The sequence below is a fragment of the Pseudorca crassidens genome, chromosome 10 (genome assembly GCF_039906515.1).
Source record: "Pseudorca crassidens isolate mPseCra1 chromosome 10, mPseCra1.hap1, whole genome shotgun sequence".
Lineage (NCBI taxonomy): Eukaryota > Metazoa > Chordata > Mammalia > Artiodactyla > Delphinidae > Pseudorca > Pseudorca crassidens.
In genome coordinates this window covers 22876579-22900409 of record NC_090305.1, presented here as the reverse complement: position 1 = coordinate 22900409, position 23831 = coordinate 22876579, and the positions used below count along the sequence as shown (strand labels likewise).

Below are 23831 nucleotides of genomic sequence, written 5' to 3'. Positions count from 1 at the left end.
ACCCCAGGATTAACAGATCCCTGGCCTCCTCTTATATTTTTGAAGTTATCACAGTGGCCTGTCCAGTCTCTTAACCAGTTTTGCTGCAGGGAATGGAAAGTTTGGAAACCATGGTGTGGGATGGGGGAGGTACCATAAGTGTTTTCCTTTGGTTGTTGCTGAGTGTAAAAAAAAAAAAAAAAATCAGACACTTGCAGCACAGTAAGGGTTAACCTCCAGCCCTGGGCCCCAGTGGATCCCTGTAGCAGCATGGTGAGGAGGGGTGGTGCTGCCCTAGGTAAGGCCGGCTGTCCGGCTGTCAGCGTCTATTTGCCTGAAGGTTGACGGGTTTCATGCACAGAACTCACCCAGGCAGAAGCAGTAGCCAAGTACAATGAACTTGACCCAATAATAACAAAGTCTTGAACATTAAATTTTAAGTGCCTTTTGTGGCTCTGTGAGTATGTGTGTGTGTGTGTGTGTGTGTGTGTGTGTGTGTGTGTGTGTTTGGTTTGGTTTTTGGTCTTGCATCAGGCTGTAAACTCCTTGGTTGCAGAGACCACATTTATCTTGTTCACCGTGTGACTAGCATGGAAGAGGAATTCAGGAAATATCTGTTGACTAAAGGAGTAAGTGGATGTTGTTTGCCACCATCCCTAGTCCAGTCCTGCCTCCATCCCAGTCAGGAAGAAGGCTGAATGTCAATCCGGAAGCTGTGGTCCTACAAGCTCTGCAAGACCTTGGGGCCTACAGGCATTGCTTGGATGCCCCACTAATGAAATGGATCACAAAAGAGAGGAAAGGCATCTGACCACTGGGCAGAGACACCCCCCACACCCTGCAGATTTGGTGTCTCGAGGGTTCCAGTTCAGTGCGTGTGATGCTCAGCAGGAGATGGAGACAGTTACAATATCCCTGGATGGCTAAATTTATGAGCACATGTGAGACTTCCCTCAGATCCCCAGAAATACTTCGGCAGAGAAGGGGACTTTGCAGGGGTTGGGAAGAGACGCTAAAATTTGGGTTATTACCTTAAGATGACCCCATCTGCATGTCCTTGCAGGCTAGTGAGACCCAGGGAAACTCAGGTTACATTTTTGAACTAACCTTGAGATACTACTTGCACCACAGACTAATTACTACGGCTGGGGTGAGAGCCCCTTGCTCTGTTGGGGATAGTGGCAGTGACAGTGGCTCCGGTGGAGTCACTGCAGGTGGCCTTGGGTAAGGTAGACTGGAAGTTCAAACAGAAGGAGAATAGAATGCAGTTTCACTAGAGCTTCTGGGCATGTTAATTCCTCTGTGATGCCCTGGAAGATATGAGGTAAGTGGGTGAGGTTGGTATTTGGAAAGCAAACAGACAAGACAAATGAGCTCTTATTCAAGAGAAATGACTTCTAAAGAGTTTGAATCTCTTTCTCAAGAGGAGAATCATGAGGGAAGGTGCCAGAGCACCGTTACAGTGCCAAGCCTGGGAATGTCCCCATAAAGGTGGGACCATGGATGGGAGTAGGAACAGGGTAGCTATTCAGCCTCTTGAGGAAATCTGAGGCAGGCATTTCTTTCCCTTCAAGCCCAGGGAAAGGGGCTTCATAGTATCCTTCAGAGAGTTTACTGCGTGTTCCCTGCAGTGTGGAGGACTGGGAGAGCTGGTGGCTGGCTCATTCTGAAAATCAAAAACCAAATTGGCTAGCTGCCCTGATGGTGGAACAAGAGAGGCTGCTGGGCTGAGAGGCTGCCAGCCTTCCCAGATACCAGCACTGGATTTATGATATTTCCTGTGGACCAGATGTGGGGCCTGACACAGGGTGATGTTAGATCCTGTCCAAAAGTGTCACCTGGAGGGACTGGTGAGCTTAATAGAGTCCTGCCAGACTTGTAGAGGCTGGAGAAAGAAATATAGTTGACTAGCCTAAGCAGGGCATTTGACCACATGGAACAATCAGGAAGTGAGAAATCTTAGCAAAGGGAAGGAGTTGTCTCCAAAAGTATCCACAAAAGTGCCTAATGAAAGGAAGGATCACCTATTCCTAAAAACCCAGGGATGACTTATGCCATCTCACAGGAGTTCTAGCCAAATAAATCCTCCCCTGGCACCTTTCGGCCTCTCCCTCTCACCACTGCAACCCTGTTGGGGTCCAAGGTCCAAGCTGAGTTAGCAAGATGATGGAGGAAAGACAGAAGCACGCATAAAAGATGACCTGTATAGTAAGTATACAGGAGCAGCTGCTGGGGGAAAAAACTCTATGTTAAAAAGAGACAAAAGTTAAAGTATTTCTCATGGAATAGTTCCAGCATAAGGACTCCTGGGCTGGATATGGTAATTCCACTATGTTGGGGACCCTGGGTCCTTCTGTCTTGCTGTTTTGCCCTTCCCTGGAATGCTGCTCTCACCTGAAATGTTGAAATGACCCATCACCACATCCGCTGGGTCCTTATTCCAGCCAGCAGGAAGAGGGAAACGGGAATTGGAGCACCATCCCGGCCATCCAGAGCATTATCAAAAAGTTCCTCACTCACTTCACTCAGACCCTTCTGCTGAAGTTAGTCACATGGTCACACATAGCTTCAAGGGATGCTGGGAAATGTAGTCTTTATTCAGGGTGGCTACAAGTCCACTAAAAATTTGGGAGTTTTATTAGTAAGGAAGAAGAGGTGAATGAATATTGGGAGACAACAGCAGTTTCTGCCACAAAGCAAGAAATGGGAAGTGAGAGATCACTACACACTTCAATTCCCAGTGAAGGCAGCTGGTCTGTATATGGCACAAAGAAAGGGAAGAAGCCTTGTGTTTAAATAAAGTTTGAAGTTTTACCATTACATGAAACCAGACCATTTAATTACTAAACTTTTGGGGAAATTAGACCAGGTGAGCTTGGATTACATACAATGACCAGAAGGTCATGGAACCTGTTTTAAATGTCCATCAAGGAGCAGAAGGAGAATGGGTCCCACAAAATGGGCTTAAAGGGACAAAGAGAAATGAAAATAAAATTGCTTCCTGATCTCACCTTCTATTAGTTAGAGTAGGCTAGGCTGTGGTAATTAAAACACACACACACAAGTTTCAGCCTTCACATAATACAAGTTTATTTCTTATATAACACTGCTGAGAAGGTTTGCATTCCAAGAGCAGCTCTCCTCCTCATGGTCTATCAGGAACTTGGATTGATAGTGTCTTTGCCAATTTCAATTTATGGCTTCCAAGGTCACCCTTGGTGTCAAGCTGCCAATCAGCCAGAAGAAGGGGGAAGAGAAAGGAGGAGGAACATGGGGGCTTTTTAATAGACCAGGCCTGGAGTTTGGTATGTACACTTCTGCTCACATTCCACTGGAGGTAACTTGGTCTCCGTTGGAGATACCTTGGTCATGTGACCAAACCTGTTTAGAAGGGTGTCTGGGAAATGTAGTGTGTGTACCCCAAGAAGAGAGGAGCTTGGTGTGTAGCTGGTGGTCTCCGCCATTATGCCCCATGATTTTTCTTACTCAGTTTATAGTTGTACCAATGCAATGGTTATAATGAGTCACCAAAAATCCAAAGCCTTTGGACCAAAGATGATTTCTCGTAGTCTTGTGCCAGGTCTAGAGAATTAGCCATTTAATATGCTGGCTGGAACTTTCCTCTGATACACTGGAGGAATAACAGAGTCATGAAAGGAGAAAGAGAAGGAGGCTGATACAAAGCTTATAGGTCCTGCACCAGCAATATCCCTGGCATCCATGCAGACTGGGCTCTGGGGCAGGATGCTTGGGGTGGCACCTACACAGGGGTTAGAATTGTGGAGAGCTCCAGAACCATGCCAGTAAGTTTCATAGCAAATGTTAGAATGCAAAGGAGAATATCCATGTGTAAGTGTTAGAGATCTCCCTCAGGGGGTCACATGAAGAGACGGCAGTTCCGGCTCACCCCCTCAAGTCAGGAGCAGTGGACTGGAGCAGTCCACCCATCTCCCATGATTAGTGACACCAAGGAAGAGAGAACAAAAAGAGGAAGCCTAGAACATTTGCAAGAATGATCAGGAACTTGGGCCAGGGGTGTAGTGCTCAGTAAGGCTGAGGACCCTCAGAGCAGCATCCAGGCAGCGGCTTTAAAGTCTGCCACTACTGTATAGCACAGGGAACTCTATTCAGTGCTCTGTGGTGACCTAAATGAGAAGGAAATCCAAAAAGAGGGGATATATGTATATGTATAGCTGATTCACTTTGCTGTACGTATAGACTAACACAATATTGTAAAGCAACTATACCCCAATAAAAAGAAAAATAAGTAAAAATCTATGTCGAGGAAGAAAAAAAAGTCTGCCATGACTAATGGGGCATCAGCCCCACTAGGGGAGCACTGGACCCACTGTCTAATTACTGTTGTGGTCAGGCTTTTCCTGGCAAAGTGAAACAATGCCATGAACAACTCCCAGTGACAGAGAAAATAATGATCTGCTGAGAGATACGGAAATACCAGACGACCATTAGTAGGAGCCACCAGGATCTTTTTAGGATCAAGCATCATGGCCATCACCAAATACTAGGGGCATGGGAAATTGTGACCCAATGATAAGGGCTTTATGAAACAGCCCCCCACCCCAAGCGCCCAGAACTCTTCAGAGTCTTCCCCTGGTGACTCTAAGGGAGCCACAGCCCAGCAGCAGGAGTGTGAGTGGGGCTCACCCTGCCTCTGTAGCTCCAAACCAGCTTTCCCCCCTCATGAATGATGCTCCGATGGCCTGTAGATATAGTGGCACAAGCCACAGACTGTTCAGAGCAACCATCCTCCCATCTTCCATTTTGTTCCCAAATTGCTCCTCTCCTGGTTGGTCCTGACTGAGCTCCTTCTACCATCCTAGACTTGCATGGGAACTCGGGCTCCCTGGCTTGGCTCTCAGCTCTCTCCCAGGCCTTATCTGGGGCCCACCCTTCCAGCCCTTCCAACTTCCATTGTCTAGGGTAAGATACCCCTTCTAGTCAGCCCCTGAGGACTGACTCAAGTCTAGACTGGTACTTCAACCATCCTCCAAAGGTGGAGGATGCAGCAGTAGTCTTCTGCATTTCTCAGGAGAACCTCAAGCCCCTCAGGCATGAGGAAGAAGCTCAGGGCAGGTAGGATTGGGCAACTCATGCCAACCCTGGGCAACCCCAATGTTTCCCAGTGGGAGAAATGGAGGACTTGAGATGGGACTGCAAAGCATAAAGGGGCAAGACTCTAGTAATGGAAACACCTGGACTTGTCAATGGGGTGTGGTTCCTCTGAAGCAGCCTGTTAGGTAAGTAGGTAGAAACCAGCAAGAGCAGCCTTCCCTCTACCCACGTGCATTGAGCCACCACTTGGACCAATTTGTCATACAAAAATTGGTCAATCCTTCCTGAAATTTCAGTTGTCCAGGTTGGAGTCCCGAGCTGACAGCAAAATTCTAGATCGTAGTGACTGGCTGGCATCTTCTCCCGCCTGATGGCTAAATTCCACTAGACACCCAATGCAATTCTTGGTGGGATTTGGGTACCAGATAATTCCCATGCCCATTTTGGGGTTTTTTTTTTTAGCTTCTATATTTAGCTACCAAGCCAGAAACAAACACACCGTGTTCTCAGCTTCACCTGAGCATGACAAGGTCCAGGTACACAAAAAATGTCCTGTTGCTTTAAGAAGCTGGCAGCTTTATCAGACTGCTCGCAGAACACCTGGGAGAGCCTTGGAGGCAAGGACTATATCTCCAGGGTAGTCTTTTGAGCCAGCAGGGCTCACATCTCCACCCTTGACTCAACCAACTGGCTGCTTAGGACTCTATAACCAAAGAGCAGTTTATGAACCCAAAGAGTGCATAATTTCCTTAATTTGTGGGCTCATAGATGTCAGCTCTCAGACTCCTGTCTCTTCTTATTGTGAGTTACCCTTGTGATCCGGACCTGGAGCATCTCTGAAATGGCATCTACTTTCCACTACTCTGCCCTTTGGCTATTCTTTTTTTTTTTTAATATATATATATTTATTTATTTATTTATTATTTTTGGCTGCACTGGGTCTTCGTTGCTGCGCGGGCTTTCCCTAGTTGCAGCGAGCGGGGGCTACTCTTCGTTGCGGTGCACGGGCTTCTCATTGCGGTGGCTTCTCTTGTTGCGGAGCACAGGCTCTAGGCACGCGGGCTCCAGTAGTTGTGGCTCGCAGGCTCTAGAGCGCAGGCTCAGTAGTTGTGGTGCACGGGCTTAGTTGCTTCGCAGCATGTGGGATCTTCCCAGACCAGGGCTCAAACCCGTATCCCCTGCAGTGGCAGTCAGATTCTTAACCACTGGACCACCAGGGAAGTCCCTATTCTTTTTTTTTTTTTTTTTTTTTGCGCCATTTCTTAGTTGCCGCATGCGGGATCTTTGTTGTGGCAGGCGGGATCTTCACTGCAGCGTGCGGGATCTTCGTTGCGGCATGCAAGATATAGTTCCCTGACCAGGGATAGAACCTGGGCCCCCAGCATTGGGAGCGTGGAGTCTTAACCACTGGACCACCAGGGAAATCCCTTGGCTATTCGTTTTAAAAAATATATTTATGAAGGTATAATTGACAAAAAATAAACTGCACAGATTTAAAGGGTGGACTTCAATAAGTTTTGTCAAATGTATACACCCGTGAAACCATCATCACAATCCCATAAAGTTTTCTCTTGTTCTGTGTAATTCCCTTTCTCCTCCCCCTCCCCACCCCCATTCCCAAACAACCACTGTCCTACTTACTGTCGCTATAGGTTAATAAGCATTTTCTAGACTTTGATATAAATGAAATCATAAGAAGGTACTTTGGGAGTAGATGGGATGTGGCTTCTTTCGCTCTGGCTGTCCACTTTTAAGAGACACCATTCTGATAAAAGACAGTTCATCTCAGAGAATCCTGCCAAGAGCTCAAGTCACTTGCCTGTGCAGTGACTAGGTGTTATGAATTCTGGTTAGGCTATATAATTTCTCTACAAGATACTAAGTCTACTTTCTGCTTAATGGATCTCTCTTAACCAACAAGAATAATTTGCACTCTTAAGTTTTTGCCAGAATACATAACCTTGAACATCACTCCCTCCCTCCCAATTCTTATCAGAAACTCAGTTAAGTGAAACAAAGTCCATGTAGGATTCTTCGAAGAGTATGTATTTCCTCCAGTTCTGTAGATTGTGTAATTACATTCACTGCCCTGTGAATTTGGATTGCATTGCTTTAAACCTTTATAGAATCTCTTATAGGAACTTCCCGGGTGGCGCAGGGGACACAGGTTTGATCCCTGATCTGGGAAGATCCCACATGCCGCGGAGCAACTAAGCCCCTGTGCCACAACTCCTGAGCCTGCGCTCTAGACCCTGCGAGCCACAACTACTGAAGCCCGCGAGCCTAGAGCCCGTGCTCGGTAACAAGAGAAGCCCCCGCAATAAGAAGCCCCAGCACTACAACCAAGAGTAGCCCCCGCTCGCCGCAACTAGAGAAAGCCCACATGCAGCCAAAAATAAATAAATAAATAAATAAATTTATTTTTTAAAAAAAGAATCTCTTATAATGAATTGCGCTTTAGCATTATGCTGTCAGCTTGCAGGGACTCAATATGAGTTGGGTATAATGTTGAAGAATTTATAAATGAAATGGTACAATGTTTGGAATTTGTTTTAAAAGATACCCAGGGGGGAAAATGTGGTCTGGGTAGATTAAATGAGTATGACCAAATTTTGTCAGTTGTTGAAGCTTTGCGACAGATACAAGAAGACTCACTATGCTCTTCTCATTACTTTTGTGTAGGTTTGAAAATTATCATTGTAAGCAGAGTTTTTTTTTTTTTAACACAGCTCGTCTCAGGACTTAATGAAGCTCAGGTTCTTTATGTCTTGGCACAGAAGGAATTCAGCGAGAGGCAAAGTGATAGGTAAGTAGATTTATTAATATTTTTTGTAAAGCATCTGCAGGAAAATGGGGCACGAGAGGATGGTCATGTCCCAGGTCTCAGGCAAGTTCCTGGGAAGGGCCGCCAAGTGAGGGTCCTTGGCTTCGGGCAGGAAAGAATTCAAGTACAGAGCCATAGTAAAGTGAAAGCAGGGGTACACATTCCATAGACAGAATGCGGTCTGTCTCAGGAGGTGCGCATGGCCCGGAAATATGGGGTGCTTAGTTTTTATGGGCTGGGTAATTTCATTGGCTAATGAGTGGGAGGAATATTCCAGCTATTTGGAGAAGGTGCAGGGATTTCCAGGAATTGGGCCACTCTTTGGCCTTTTATGGTTGGCCTTGGAACTGTCATAGCACCTCTGGGTGTGTCATTTTGTTGCCAAAAGTGGGGTCCGGCTGGGCTGCTTGTCTCTCTAAAGCCAATACTAGAGGGGCAATGTTGATGGAAAGGAAAGTTTGCTTTATTTCGGAGGCTGACAACGAGGGCAGGGGGTTGAGGGGCAGACTCCTGCCCAAAGGCCAACCCCCTCCCCCATCAGTGGGCAAGAGCTTTTTTTTTTTTTTAAGCTTTACTTTTTTGGTAACTTTTCTCTTTTTTTCTTGTTGGTTAGGTAATGGTCTATCTTAAGAAACTTTTCAACAAACCAGCTTTTGGATTTTGTTAATATTCTCTATTATATAAGTTGTTGTTCTCTATTTCATCTTAGTGTTTCATTCTTTCTTGCTTCTTTGAGTTTGTTCTGTTGGTCTAAGTATTGCTTTAGCTATGTCCAATTTCAGCCTGTTGTGTTTTCATTATCAGTCAGTTTTCAGTATCTTTTTTTTTTTCTTTTCATTTATTTATTTGGTCTTGCTGGGTCTTAGTTGCGGCATGTGAACTCTTAGTTGCAGCATGCATGTGGGATCTAGTTCCCTGACCAGGGATCGAACCCCGGCCCCCTGCATTGGGAGCTTACAGTCTTAACTGCTGCACTGCCAGGGAAGTCCCGGCAAGAGCTTTTATAGGCAGAGGGAGGGGGCTACATGCAGAAACAGCACAGTCAGCTCTGACAGTCATCTTGAAATTGGTCATGCGGTCGTCTAATCAGCGTCATCTTGATTTGTTTTAAATACAGTTAGCCTTCCGTTCCAGGGTGGGTTTGTTCCCATTTCTTTGAGGCCAGTTCTCGGAATTGTGGCCACTTATGTCATGGCTACAGTCTGGTCATTATGTAGTTAAATTCTTCTCCCTGGTGGGGTTTTCAGTATTTACAAGACAGCTCAAAGAATATGGCTCAGAATATTACCTATAGCCCTTGAGGAGGAACTAAAAGTCCTTGACTTTGCTTAATGACTAAACTATTATTGTTTTGTCCTGTTTGACTACTTTCCTTTGCTTCTTCATTTTTCTCACTTCTCTGATTAAACTTATTCTTTGGCTAAAGTTTTTCTACAGACAAAAGGCAGACTGAGGACATGGGGTAGGAGTGGGTGTGGGGGAAGGGCCATAGGGTCCTACTCCATTTAGCAGCCTAGTGTATTACAGTGAGCCTATAATGAGGCTCAAGGTCTACTGGAAGTTGAATCTTGCTGCCATCTTGGGCCTATTAGGTTCTAACCAATTTTTGTCATATCTTCAATGGCTATGTCATTCTTTTAAAGGTTGTGCTCTGTCCCCTTCCCTCCTGTCTCAACTACAGTATACTTTTGATGAGAAACTAAGGGTAATTTTAAGGCTTAAGTAAAATATTTATCTTAATCCAATGCCTAGCACCGAGTAATCACTTAGTAAACAACAGTCACTTATTGTATGATGATTTTATCAGAATTGATTTGTGTGTATTAGTAGCCTGACCTACTTGGAATTTGGAGGTTCCCTTTGATATTGGACTAAGAACAAAGGGGAAAAAATGTCTTCTTTTTGAGAGGTTAGTTATAGGAGGTTTTCTGGGAGCTGACTGGATATATAGAATTTCTGGAAGAAATTTTAAGGTTTCCAGAGTCCTGATCCAGAAGATGAAATTTTAGTATGAGATGTTTTAACCAAGAATTCAAAGATAGCTTAATATTTTTAAATATATACAAATTTGTCACACCTGTAAGCCAAAGGAGATAAACCACATGATCATCTAGATTACTGATAGTTAATAAAATTGAATAAGTAATCCTATAAGTATATAAAAAAAGAATTCTTAGAACCTAAGAATAGAAAGATACTTCCTTATCATGCTTAAGAATCAACAAACAACATAACACATACTGAAACATTCCTATGATTAGGCAAATTTCCCACTATGGCCACTATCATTAACTATTATTTACACTTCCTAGGCAATCATATCCAATACAATAAGATAATATAAAATTAAAGAGCTTAAATATATATTGGATATATTGGAAAGGAGGAAAAGATCAAAGTATTCTTACTTGCAGACTTGATTATCTTCCTAAAAAATCAAAGAGTATCAACTGTAAAACTATTAAGGGCAGATACGTGGACAATTGCAAAATGACATATAAAAGCAATAGATTTTCTATTTATCAGCAACAGCCTGTTGGAATATATAATTAGAAAATTCACATTCACAATATTGATATAGAAAATACTTAAGAAACACACTCAAAAGAAACACATCCATTCACATCCCTGGAAAGAAGATTACAAATGTTTTTGAAGGACCATAAACATTAATGCAAATACCCCTAGTTCTTGAATGTGAATCCTCATTATTGTAAATATATCAATTTTCCCAAGTTATCTATGAATATAAGGCAATTACAATAATAATAGGATTTTTAATGTAATAAATGTTCAAGAGATTTTTTGGGAAAAAAAAAAAGAATGAAAGGGTATCAGACCTACTAGATGTTAAAATGTAATGGAAAGACCCAATAATTAAAATCAAGTGTTGCTGGTACTAAAACAGCTTAATCAATGAAACAGAACGTAAAGCCCAGAAGGAGACCTAAGTTGTATATAAGAATTTGGTATATAAAAATTGAGGGCTGGGCTTCCCTGGTGGCGCAGTGGTTGGGAGTCCGCCTGCCGATGCAGGGACACGGGTTCGTGCCCCGGTCCGGGAGGATCCCACGTGCCGCGGAGCAGCTGGGCCCGTGGGCCATGGCCGCTGGACCTGCGCGTCCGGAGCCTGTTGCTCCGCAACGGGAGAGGCCGCAGCGGTGAGAGGCCCGCGTATCGCAAAAAAAAAAAAAAAAAATTGATAAACGGAAACCTCAATTAAAATAGTCAGGAGGCCAGAAGGGGGAGCTCTCACACCCTGTGACAATAGCAAAGCCCAACAGGAAAAAGAAAGACTTCCTCTTCTTCCCGGCAAGAGCTCAGCCAATGAGAGGCTGTCACAACTCAACCAATGACAAGCCACTGTACTTTGAAATCTCAATTCCTCCAGTGGACTGCTTACTATAGCCCTCCCAACTTCCTTTTCCCCTTTTTAAAAGAGGTTTTCCTCTCCTTCCTGTGCAGGGACTTGCTCTCCTCTTGCTGTGGTTACAGGCTCTGAATTGCAATTTTTTGCTGATCCAGAGTAAACTTACTTTTGCTGGAGAAGTACCTGGCAGTCTGTTTTAGGTCAGCAGGTGTACGGTAAAATACGCATTTCAAGCTAGAGGGAAAAGAAAGCTTTATTACATTACATAAATGATACATTGGTTCTAACCATATGAAATACATTAATGATTAGGATTGTCTCTCTCTACTCAAAATCAATTCCATATGAATATAAATGTGGAATATGTTTAATGTGGAATTGTACAAGGGAGGAAGCCAACTTTACTATATGCTTCCTGGGTTAATCTTTAGTCTTGTTCCATCCCTAAGAGAAAGCAAAGGATAAGTAAATTGTGACAAATCTTTCGTTTTTGCATCTTGACATAGTCCTCAACTTCTCTCATCTTTTGTAATACTAATTCCTTTACAATGTCTGAGCCTTTATTACAACCAATTTCAATTCCTACAATAACTGGATGCTTGGATCCTATGCTTCCATGATAAGACACTGCACTTGGCTGATTTCTTTTCATAATGCACTTGCTAAATACTTAAGCTCTTGTGATAGATTTCTCAAGATATGTCAGGATTTCTCATCTCTATTTTATAATACAGTCATATCTCAGTAGCTGCAGGGGATTGGTTCCAGGACCCACAAGGAATACCAAAATCTGGCGATGCTCAAATCCCGTAGTCAGCTCTCTGTATTTGCCAGTTCCACATCTGCAAATTCAACCAACCTCTGGTGGTAAACATAGCACACGATCCGCAGTCGGTTGAATCCGCGGATGCAGAACTCGAAGATATGGAGGGCCAACTAAATTATATGTCCCTATTGTACAATAAAGAATTTGCCCTTTGTCCCTGGGTCCTGGAAAAGACCCCAATTCCTTGGCATTTCTTCAGTAATAGGAGTATCTTTATTATTCATGAGTCCCTTGGATCACACCTGAGTTCATGCCAATGAGATGACTTTGGATGAAAGGCTGGTCATCAGAAAAATCAACCATGTGATTAAAGGGTTGGGGCTTTGAGCCATGCCAGCCTCCAGGGATGGAAGGGGACCTGGATATTGAATTCAATCATGGGGCCAATGATTCAATCAGTCATGCCTACAGAAGAAAACCCCGGACACTGAAGTTTGGTGGAGCTTCCTGGTTGGTGAGCACAAGGATGTGTGGGGAAGGTGATGCCCCCTGATTCCACAGGGAGAGCACATGGCAGCTCTGTGTTTAGGACCCTCCCAGGCTTTGCCCTATGTGTCTTTTCATTTGGCTGGTCCTCCTGATTTGTATCCTTTACTGTAATTGCAAGTATGACATTTTCCTGAGTTCTGTGAGTTGTTCTAGCAAATTATCAAACCTGAGGGGGTGTCATTGGAACTCCCCAGATGTGTAGCCATTTGGAGCAAGTGGCCAAACTTGTGACTGGCATCTGAAGTGAGGGTTGTCTTGTTGAGGACTGTGCCCTTAACCTGGGAGTCTAATGCTAACTCCGGGTGACTAGTGTCAGAATTGTGCTGCAGTATTCCAGTCATTTGTGTTATTTCCTTGTCAGGGCATTGCTGGGATGCCCCCATCTGTGTGATCTCATAAAGGTTGGAGACAAAGGAAAGGCAGATTTACCCAAAGAAACAAATTCCAATGCTTTTTGTTACACATTCCTACATTTTTACAATTTCTTGCTTATTGATTCTCTGATTTTTGTTTCTCTGATTTTCCTAGATTATCTAGATTTTGGCAAATGCTAACAGTATAATTGCATAAGTTTAACCTATATGCCTTAAGGATACATTTCCTACTGCCTCCATTTTTTTCCGGAACTTCCTCCATTGTGTGTATGAGTGTGTGTGTGATATTCATTAACCTGAGTTTTCATCAGAAGTTTGCCATCTTGATGTTTCCTTTACCATGAACAAAACAATGAATGGATTCTGCGTAACAAATAAGCGAGTGACTATTGTACAATACAGATCCCTGCTACAGGCTCAAATATACATTGCTTAAATGCTCTGAATTGGAGAGAACATTCTACTTTCCCATTTTTATTTTGTGCTGGGAAAAACTGCTCCTCCCCTAGGCTGTATGGAACTGAGCTACAAATGCCTAGTACTACCCACCTACCAACAGATTTTCGTTGCTCTGGGGATTCTTGTTATCACTGGAACATCCTATCTCTTTCACGCACTGCAGTACTTCTCAGCAATCGTCCCAGCCTGAGATAGTTCCTTTCTCAGTAGGGCTTCCTTTCTCGCCTCACAGATGTCCTTTAGTTGATTCTCACCGTGGCTTTAGTTGACTGCTGGCTTCTTGCCACCCACCAGCCAGGACAGTGCAATGATGCAATTATCAGCCACATTTCCAATTTTATTTTAGCTCGTTCAGGAGCAAAGTGATCATAACCTCCAGCTCTTAGTGGGGGGTTTTAACTTCCTTATTTAATTTTATGGAAATGTTCATGAAAAGGAGCCAGGTCTGATCTACGTCCTCCTGATCAGAATTGAAGGCCACCCACCCTCTGCTACTGTATAATTATCTGCATTACATGAAAAAGGAAAGAATCTGTTTATATCCTGGAATCTTACTTCAAGGGGGTTCCTCTGATGGAAACTTGCTGAGTAATGCTTCTCCCCCAGGATGGCAGAGGACGGTGCTGACACCAGGTACCCTTATCATTGACATATGGCTTCATAGCATCTCCATCCCTCCTGCATTTCTTCTATTTGCCTGGTGTATAGTGTGGCCTCAGACATCCTGTTCCCTCCCAGACCCTCCAACTCATCCTATAGATATTGAATATCAGACCAAAATGGAAACATTGTCTTTAATCTAAGTTTTCAAAATAGTCATTAATTCCGAGAAAGAAAAAGTTTATCTAAGTGGACTCTAGGTCTGATGCATCAGCATGAGAGGCTGACCCAGGCATTCTCAACTGAGTCCTCTGATGGGGTTTTTACACCCTGGCTATTACCCTTTGTATTAATTTTGTATGTCAACTTGCCTGGGATAAGAGATGCCCAGATAGCGGCTACATTTCTGGGTGTGTGTTTCTAGGAGATATTAGCATTTGAATCAGTAGACTCAGTAAAGCAAATTGCCCTCCCCAATATTGGTAGGCATTATCCAATCTATTGAGGGCCTGAATAGAATGAAAAGAAGGAGGAGGGGCAAATTCATTCTCTGTTTGATCTGGGACATCCGTCTTCTCCTGCCCTTAGACACCTGCACTCCTGGTTCTTGGGCCTCCAGACTCAGACCAAATTACATCACCAGCTTTCCTGGTTCTCCAGCTGCAGACAGCAAATCATGGGACTTCTCAGCCTCCATAACTGTGCCATACATACATATATATATATATATATATATATATATATATATATATATATACACACCAATACAGAATATATAGAGAGAATATATATATTTCTGTTTCTCTGGAACAGAGAATCCTGACTACTACACTCCTGAATCAGGTCATGTTATCTTAATGCCCACCACACACCCACAGCCCTGCGCAATCATCAGAAACTCCTGTCACTCTGGAGGAAAAGACGGAAATTCAGACTTATTAATCTGCTATAAAAGACTCCTTTAAAATGTATATATGGCATCTCATCTCCAAAGTGAAAACAGCTCCTCCATTCCAGACAGGTGAGCCTTCTGCTGCTCACCACCTCCCGGCCTCCAAATTCTCCTGCTCCAGCCGCTTCGGGCTCACCCCCACCCCCAGCCATGCATAAACTGCTGTGGGGAATCAGTTCTGCCTTGTATTTTAACGCTAATTGATTAGAGTTCTTTATATCATATATAAGACAACTTTTTTTTTTTTTTTTACAATAAGGAATTCATTTAAATGAACAAATCTTGTGACCAGTCGGAGGAGTAGGCCAAACAAGAGAGGAAGCAGCCTCTCTACTGCCAATGCCTTGGCTGAAAGGTACCCCAGCGTAATAGGGTTCATTTGTATCCTAAACAATACAACAGAGAGCCTACTGGAGGGGGATGGAGTCTACCAAAGACATGGCTGTGATGGAGGCCTTTCTTTTCCTTTTAATATTTCAACTTTTATTCAAGAAGGCTTGGACTTTCTGTTTACAAAATATTTTAATTTTGTTTTATTAAATATTAAATAAATGCAAATATTTATACAAATATTTCATAAAAGATATTTAAGCTTAGAAAGTAATGATACAAAGAGTGACAAAATAACATTATTTTTTTTTAACCTGAGGTCAATTCCATCTAAAACAATTCAAGCCACCTGTAGCTATTGATTTTATTGCAATAACCAACAGAGACCATGGTTACTCAACCTACCACCCCTGGCAGAAATCTTTCATAACTGTGATGATAGTGAAGGAAATATAAAAACGGCCAACCTCTTGAAAAGATGGAGCTAATTAAGGGGTCTGATGTGAAAGAAAAGTCTGAGGATGTTCTTAGGGAAATGCAGGAAGGAGAATTAGTCCAAGTGCATACATGTTAAGCTTACATGAATCTTTCATCGGTTGGGAAAAATTCAAAAGTTTGACATCCCACTGTGTGAGTGAGGCCAGGAAGAAACAGACGCCTCCATATATCGCTAGCAACAGTGCAAACAGCACAATCCTGTGCGGCAGAACCTACAGTATGTACCAGAATTAGAAATGCATTTACCCTTCGACCCAGAAGACCCCTTCTGGGAATCCATCCCATAGATTTGCCCACACAAACGTAAACTTGCTTAGGTATAAGATTATTCATTGTGGCATTATCTGTAATAATAACTAACCAAAAACAACCCAAGTGTTTAGCAATGGGGGACTTATTAAACAGCCAACTCTGGTATATCTACCAATGGAACACTGTCAAAAAAACAGAGGAAGAGTTTTATGTGCTCTGGCATGGAAGGATATCCAGAGTAAGTAGTTAAAATTTTAAGAGGAAGGAGCAGAACATGTATAATATGCTTTTTTGAGTAAGAAAGGAAAAAATAAAGGTACATTTGCATAAAGAAACATCAGAAGGATAAATACATCACTATTATTATTATTTTTTTTTTTTTTTTGCGATACGCGGGCCTCTCACTGTTGTGGCCTCTCCGGTTGCTGAGCACAGGCTCCAGACGTGCAGGCTCAGTGTCTAGGGCTCATGGGCCCAGCCGCTCTGCGGCATGTGGGATCTTCCCGGGCCGGGGCACGAACCTGTGTCCCCTGCCTCGGCAGGCGGACTCTCAACCACTGCGCCACCAGGGAAGCCCCACTTCACTATTCTAATAAAAATGGTTACTTTCAGGGGCAAAGTGAGAGAAAACAGAGGGTGGGAACGGAGTGAGAGTGACATTTCTCATGTACCTTTTGATGTAATTTTCATTTTAAACTATATAAATGTAATAGCTACTAAAAAGATTAGAAATTTTAAAAATCCATACATGATTTGTTAAAATCAAAGAATACAGAGAGCAGATATTCAGTAAGTGAGAAATAAAGAACATGCATCAACAATATTTGGGGTTTATTTTTCTGAGCAAGCCCCTCCTCTGTTTCCATGCCCTTCTTTTTATTTAAAAAGAAAAAAAAATCCAAACCTTGGAGATATTTCACGAAAATCCTGCCAAGGAAAATACCAACAGTTCAATGGGCACGGGAGCCCACGATGCAATAAAGAGAAAGCCATTAAATGTTCTGGATGGCTTGAGAAGCATGTTACATTTATTATTTTGGGTTATAAAATGTGCATGAAATATCACATTCCTTATTTTTTTCTCAATTAAATGGAATCTGCTCTGTGTCCCAAACTGCCAGACTGGAAGGAAATTGAGCCCTGGTCATTAGTGGGGTTCCCTCCTCCCTTCATGAGACTATAAACTCTCAGGGGTTTATGCAGTGCCAGAAAAGCTGAGAGCAAGACAGGTCCTTACTAACTAGTGGTAGCTGTCAGCTCAGGCTGCTGTAACAGAATACCACAGACTAGGTGGCTTCAACAACAAACATCTCTTTATCACAGTTCTGGAGGCTGGGAAGTCCAAGATCGGGTGCTGGTAGATTCAGTGTCTGGTAAGAGTTCTCTTCATGGTTTGCAGATGACCCCCTTCTCACTGTGTCCTCACAAGATGGTGGGTGGCGGCGGGGGGACACACCTCTGGTCTCTTCTTCTTCTTTTAAGGGCTCCACCCTCATGACCTCATCTAAACTTAAGTACCTCCCATCCATTACAATACCATTGCATTGGGGTTTCAGGTTTCAATATATGACTTTGAGGGTGACACAAACATTCAGTCCATAGCAGCAGCCATTGTTTCTGTTGCTGACGCTGATTTCAGAGGCTGCTGTCAACCCTGGAGGCCTCTGGGTCAGGCCCAGCACTGCCCCTTACAGATGTCCATATCACTGACTGCAGAGTCTCCCCTGGGGACCCTGGCCTATATGGCCCAGCCTAGGAGAAACCATGCCTATCCTCTCTGGGCATTTGCTAGCAGTTGTTCAGCCTGGGTGTGCTCTGAGCAAAAATTAGGGGCCTGGGTCTCTACTACTCACTGGCGGGAGGGCACCAAATTTCCAGATCTCAGAGATTCTCAGTCTCTGCTCAGCACATGCTCACAGCCCACTTCTGTCTCTCTTAGCCTAGGTGTTTGCACATAATCCAAATGCCAACACTCACCCACTCTCTCCATACCCAAAACAGAAGCTCAGAATTGAGAACAAGAGCTTCATAACTTTCTCAGTGAGGGAAATATACATAGAGCAACAAAAACAGAACAAAAAAGTAATTCCACAATAAATTATCTTGCCACAAGCCTGGCAGCTAAAAGAATTCTAATGGAATGAAGAGTTGTCAAATGCCATAGCCACATTGGCAAAGTGAGTTAAGGAGATGGATTCTTACAGAGCCAAGGACACAAAGGCTGTGGTCCAGGTAGAAATTCAAATGTTCCAGTTACCTATTTCTTCATAACTACTCCAAACCTAGTGGCTTAAAACAGCAATCATTGCCTCATATCTCATGATTTTATCTGTCATTTCAGCAGTTCTACTCCTATCAGTGTCTACTGGGGTCACACTCAGTTGGCAGAGGGGCTGGGCCAAAGTGTCCAAGACAGCTTTCCTCACATTTCTGTCTCCTTGGTGGGGATAACCGGGCTGTGCTTATGGTGACCACAGTGCTGGGCATGGCTGCTCCAGCATGCAGCCTCAAGGGAATTTGGACTTCCTGCGTGGCGGCTCACGGCTTCCAGAGAGTGTTCCAAGAGACAGGAAGTGGAAGTTGCCTAGGTCTGGAAACTGGCTCAGCATCACCTCCACCAATTTTTGTTGATCAAAAAGCCACAGAACCCACCCAGATTCAAGGAGACCCCACTTCTCAGTGGGAGAAGTGACCAAAAGGGTTTGTGACCATCTTTATTTAATCTCTAGCAGTGGATAGAATTAGTCCCCTTCCTCCAGGTGAGTCCAGGTGAGTTGAGACCTGCCGCAGCAATGGCACCAGTGAAACTGGGGGCTCTGGAGATGATACCAAGAAGACCTCAGACTCGATCAGCAGTGTCTGCCAGGTTGATGTGAGCAGCCCACAGGTCTTGCCTCTGGCTTTACAGATGCTGATGCTCATATACAAGAGTCCAGCTAGTATTTTATGAAGGAGGCAGCAAATTGGGAGCTCACAGTAACACAAACCCCATCTAATCCCTTTGAGTTTTTGCAGGAGCTGAAAAATGCATGAGATAAATTTAGGATGCCATGGAACAGTTGATCAAAGAAAAATATTGATTCACAGAAGATGTCAGGAATGAAGGAGCTGAAAGTCCTTCATGATTTAAATTCTGCCCTGCCTCCCCTCCTCTTGATAAGACAAGAGCAAAGATCCTATTAGGAAGGCATGGAGCACCGTGGGCACTGAAATAATAGTAGACCATTCCCATCTCCTCACTCCATTCTGTAGTCTCATTTTTTGCACTTAAATCTCAAAAAATGTTTTACACAAATATAACATCCATACAGAAAGGCACACAAATCCCAATGAACTTTCACACAGAGCACATCTGTGCAAACAGCACCTAGATTAAGGAACAGAACATTCTCAGGATGCCAGGGGCCTCCCTCATGTCCCCTTTTAGTCGCTACCCGCCCCTAAGGGTAAGCACTCTCCTGACCTCTGGAGTTGGGCTTTTTATAGATGTAATGGTACCCTGTGTGCCCTTGTGGGTCTGGCTTCTTCCACTCAACTTCTTGTCTGCAGCTTCACTGCATTGTCACATGGGGCTGTAGGATGACTTGTTTTCTTCACCGAGAAGTGTCCCACTGCATGAATCTGCTACAACTTTCCCTCCCGCTCTCCTGCGGAAGGGTATTGGGGTGGTTTCCAGTGTAGGCTGCAGCATGCTCCCTGGGGGATGTGGTGCATCTGTGTGGGGTGCAATCTGGACGCCCCCCATCTCCTGCCTCTGGCTGAGGCACAGGACTTCGCTGTGAGGTGACCGAGGCCCCGCCTTGCTGACAGCTCGTGCTGACATGGTGCTTCCTTCTCAGGGGCTACAGGCCCAAAGAAGCACGACAGAGGTCTCCCTCTGACGCCACAAGCCTTTCTGCCATTTCTGCCCCTTCCCCAGGGCTCAGCCCAAGGACCCCCATCCTCTAGGACCCACAAATGTCCACAGCCTCAGTGAGTCCCCTCCGCCCTCCAGTCCAAGGGAATCCCTTCGCATCGGGTTAAGAAGGTGGCTCTTAGTGTCTAGGTGCCGGGCTTATGTCATGAATCCATTCATTTCCCTCAGGGGACTAGGGTTTGAAACTTAGGAGCCAGAGAGGACCAGCAGGCCATACCTCTCACCCTCTCTCTCCACTTCGATCCCTCCTTTCTCCCATCTCTTACCTACAACGTGGGCAGCACTATGTTGAACATGGTTCTTTTTCTAGAAGGGCCTGGCATTTTCTCAGCCTGCACCAGAGAATAATAAGGCCCCCAAGACCCTGAAATTCCTTCCAACTTACTTGATGGCCTCTAATGGCAACACCCTCCAGTGTTGTGACCCAGGCAGGGAGCATGAGGTGCTCCACAGGGAGCTTTACAGTGGTGTTTGTGGCATTCAAGCTGGAAAGGCCCCCTTGGCCTCACCTTTCCCCCTCAGCCTCTCTGCCTCACCCCGCTCCCCAGTCTCCCTCCTGTGGACCCGAAGCTTGGTCAGCACCGCCCTCCTCAGATGCGGCCACACTCTCTCCTCACCCGGCAGTGTCTTCCCTGAGCCTCCTTGAACCACTTGCAGCCCCACCTCCCATGTCCAGAGCACCCAAAGGGAACAGGAAGGATTTGCTGGCAGCCAGGCCTCTCCATCCTAGTGGAGGTACCCGCTGGAGGACGGTGCAGCCAATCTAGACGCCCCACACACAGACGCCACCTCTGTGCCCCTCTCCGCCCGCTGCCTGGGCCTCTGAAGCTTCAGGACAATCTCAGGACCTTGGTTGCCAGGTGAGGTGGACAGAGTGGCATCTGGGGGGTGAAGACACACATTACCCCTCCCGTTTCTCCCCAACCCCACACTGTGATTGTGACTACAGTGTTACATAACTACATCTGAAGCAAGACAGAACCTGAACCATGGCAGGAGATGAGGTTGACTACATAAATTGCGAAAATGGAGGCATGATTCAATCCGTAAACTAAGTCATGTGTGTAGACACCAACATTCTGGAGGCTGAACGCAGACCCAGACGCCCAAGATGTAGAGAGGGCTCCCCCTGGTGGCACTCCCAGAGGTTCCCCACGGAGCTGCAAGTCCCAGCTCAGGCCCAGAGCCCAAGCACAACCTGCTGTCTCAGGCTGGATTGGCAGACTTCAGTTGCTGCAGGGCCAAGTTAGGACTCGTGGCATTCTCTGTCCTGAGGTGACACCCCGTCCCAGGAAGAAAGGGTTTCTGGGGCAAACTTGCACGGGCACCTCAGGAGACGGTCTGGCCAAGCGGGGAGCCCAGTGTGTCTGGTTCTAGGGAAGCCTGCCCGTGTCTGCTCCTCAGCCCCACTGGGCCTGATCACAGGCCGAGCCTTTGGAAAGGGAGCCAGGGCCTCTGGGTGGGGCAGAGGCTGCTTCTCCCTACCCCTGAATTCATAGCCGAGAGAGCACTCAAGCCGCAGATCTGGTTCTGTTTATATCGCAAAAGAGGCACCACTTTGTACGCAGCTCCGTGTTTAGATCACCGTGCCCATGGCACTGAGAAATATTCTGGTGCAGCAGGAGAGGGGGCAGGAGCTGGGGCCATGTATTTGCCCTGCCTGCAGGCAGGGGTGCGTGTGGAATGTTGGACGAATTACTCATGGAGTCCTAAGGACATGGTGCATAATGCCCCAGATGCATCCTGGCTACCATATACACCAATATGTTGTGCAGGGATCCTACCACAGCTGAAACTTCTGGTTGTCCATCTAGGGACCATGTCAAGCCACCAATGTTTGCTCTCATATACTCCCTGGTACTGGATCTACCCTGGCTTGAGACCCCTGATGACATGGTGGCATGGAGCTCTCAAAGAGAAACCTTCCTCCTGTTCCAGAGCAGCTACCCCAGGGCTCCTCTGATGCGCCCTCACATTGGGTGGGGGACAGTAGCACTTCCTCCACTCTCATCTCAGGTAATGGCTGTAGAGCCTCCTACCTGATCCAGCCTCAAGAAATCTATCAGGACGTGATTGGAGGAACTTGTGAGAATGGCTTCCTAACTCATAGCAGAGAGCTACAATGAATGCTTGTACATAAAGACACAGGCACACGACTGAAACAGAATAGACAGCCTGAGGCTTCCCGTACAAAGCAATGGTGGATAAACTATTAGAGAAAATACAAAATCCATATTCAACAAGTGGAGAATATCCCCATGGATATTCCCAAAAATTGAATATAAATGCAAAAGATGAACAGGGCTGATGCTGTGGCCTTTTGGAGTCTGGATACAGTCAAAGGCAGCTGCTAATTCAAGTCCTGTTGAATGATGAGAAAGAATTGAATTGCCCGCTTGAGGTGGGGGAACAGAGTCATCAATTCAGGTAAAAAATCCAGGAGCTGTGACTGGCCTCTCCCCACCTTCTTCAAGAAAATAGATTGAAATAAATTGCTGCTGACTTTGCCTGGGACTGTGGCCTATGGAGCAAATGGCACAACACATGACCTTAACCCAGCCTCTTCTGTCATGGGGCCGGACCTGAGTCATCCTCAGGGTCAGGCCAGGGCAGGGGCCCTGGCTGCCATATAAGACCTCACTCTGGACAGGGCTCCGAGGAGGGCAACTGCTCAGTCACTGGACAGGGAGGAGTGAGGAACCAGAGAAGAGAGAGAGAAAACCTGGAAATGACCTGGAAACTAAAATTCCAAAATACACAAAAACTAACACTGAGGAAGGGAGTCAGCAACATCAACTCTCCAGAGACAGATTCATGCCAGGTGAAGTGAAAAGAATGTGAAAACCAGAAAGAGACTTCAGCATCCTCAGAGCGATGATTGAACGTATAATGTTCATTAAAAAATCAAGCAGTTAGGAAATAAAGACCAGTAGAAAGATACCATCACAAAACAATGGGACAAAAAATATAATTCAATAAATAGTTTGAGATAAATGTTTGGAAAATACATACATATGTAAAACATATATTAAAAATTTTTGTTTTTCTATTATCTGAAAAGGACAGGATGTTCTAGCCTGGCTGAAAGAAAAAAAAAAAGTGCCGGGAATTCCCTGGCGATCCAGTGGTTAGGACTCTGCGCTTTCATTGCAAAGGGTACAGGTTCAATTCCTGGTCGGGGAATCCCACAAGCCACGCGGCATGGCCAAAAAAAAAAAAAGTGCCAACAAAAGAAAGGAGCAGACTGATAAATGTTTTTAAAATTTTATAGTTAATAGAAAACAAATCAAATAGGTTAGGAAAATATTGGCCATTTTGTATTTAAGGGCACAGGCTCTGAATCCAGACTTCCTGGGTAGGACCTTGGATAAGTTCACTGACCTCTCCGTGTTTCTGTTTCCTCCATAAAATGAGACTAATCATTGCACCTGCCTCATGGTGGTGGGTCAGGATTAACTGAGTTACTACATGTAAAACTCTTAGAACACTAGCTGGCACATAGAAAGCACTCAATAGTTATTTCTATTTTTATATTGTACCATGTAAGAAATTCAGACACAATTCACAGCAGAGAAACTATAACTAATTAACAATTATAGTGAAAAGTTCAACTTCACTAATAATGAAAGAAAATTAAAATAAATTAAAATTTTTACCTTTCTAGTTGGTAAAGACTGATAAAATGACTATACAGTATTCCTTCTCTAGCCAGGGGGGCGGTCATTTCCTAAAAATATTCATGAATGAAAATATTGTGATTAAGGAACTTAGGACTTTATGAAAAGTTAAGGGTTTGGGAGATCAAAATCATTAGCAAACCTGTGCTTTAGAAAGGTTTTATGTCACCTCACCATTAGGATGGCTACTATCAGAACAGAAAATAAGTGTT

At 44.6% G+C, this 23831-nt stretch overlaps 1 long non-coding RNA gene across 1 annotated transcript in view; it reads left to right on the top strand.

The window, feature by feature from the left end:
* LOC137231799 (uncharacterized) overlaps positions 1-23831 on the top strand; it is a 93849-nt gene that overhangs the window by 33930 nt on the left and 36088 nt on the right. Inside the window, exon 5 of the long non-coding RNA XR_010946732.1 lies at positions 7782-7858. This is a non-coding gene — a long non-coding RNA (uncharacterized lncRNA). The remainder of the gene's footprint in view (positions 1-7781; positions 7859-23831) is intronic.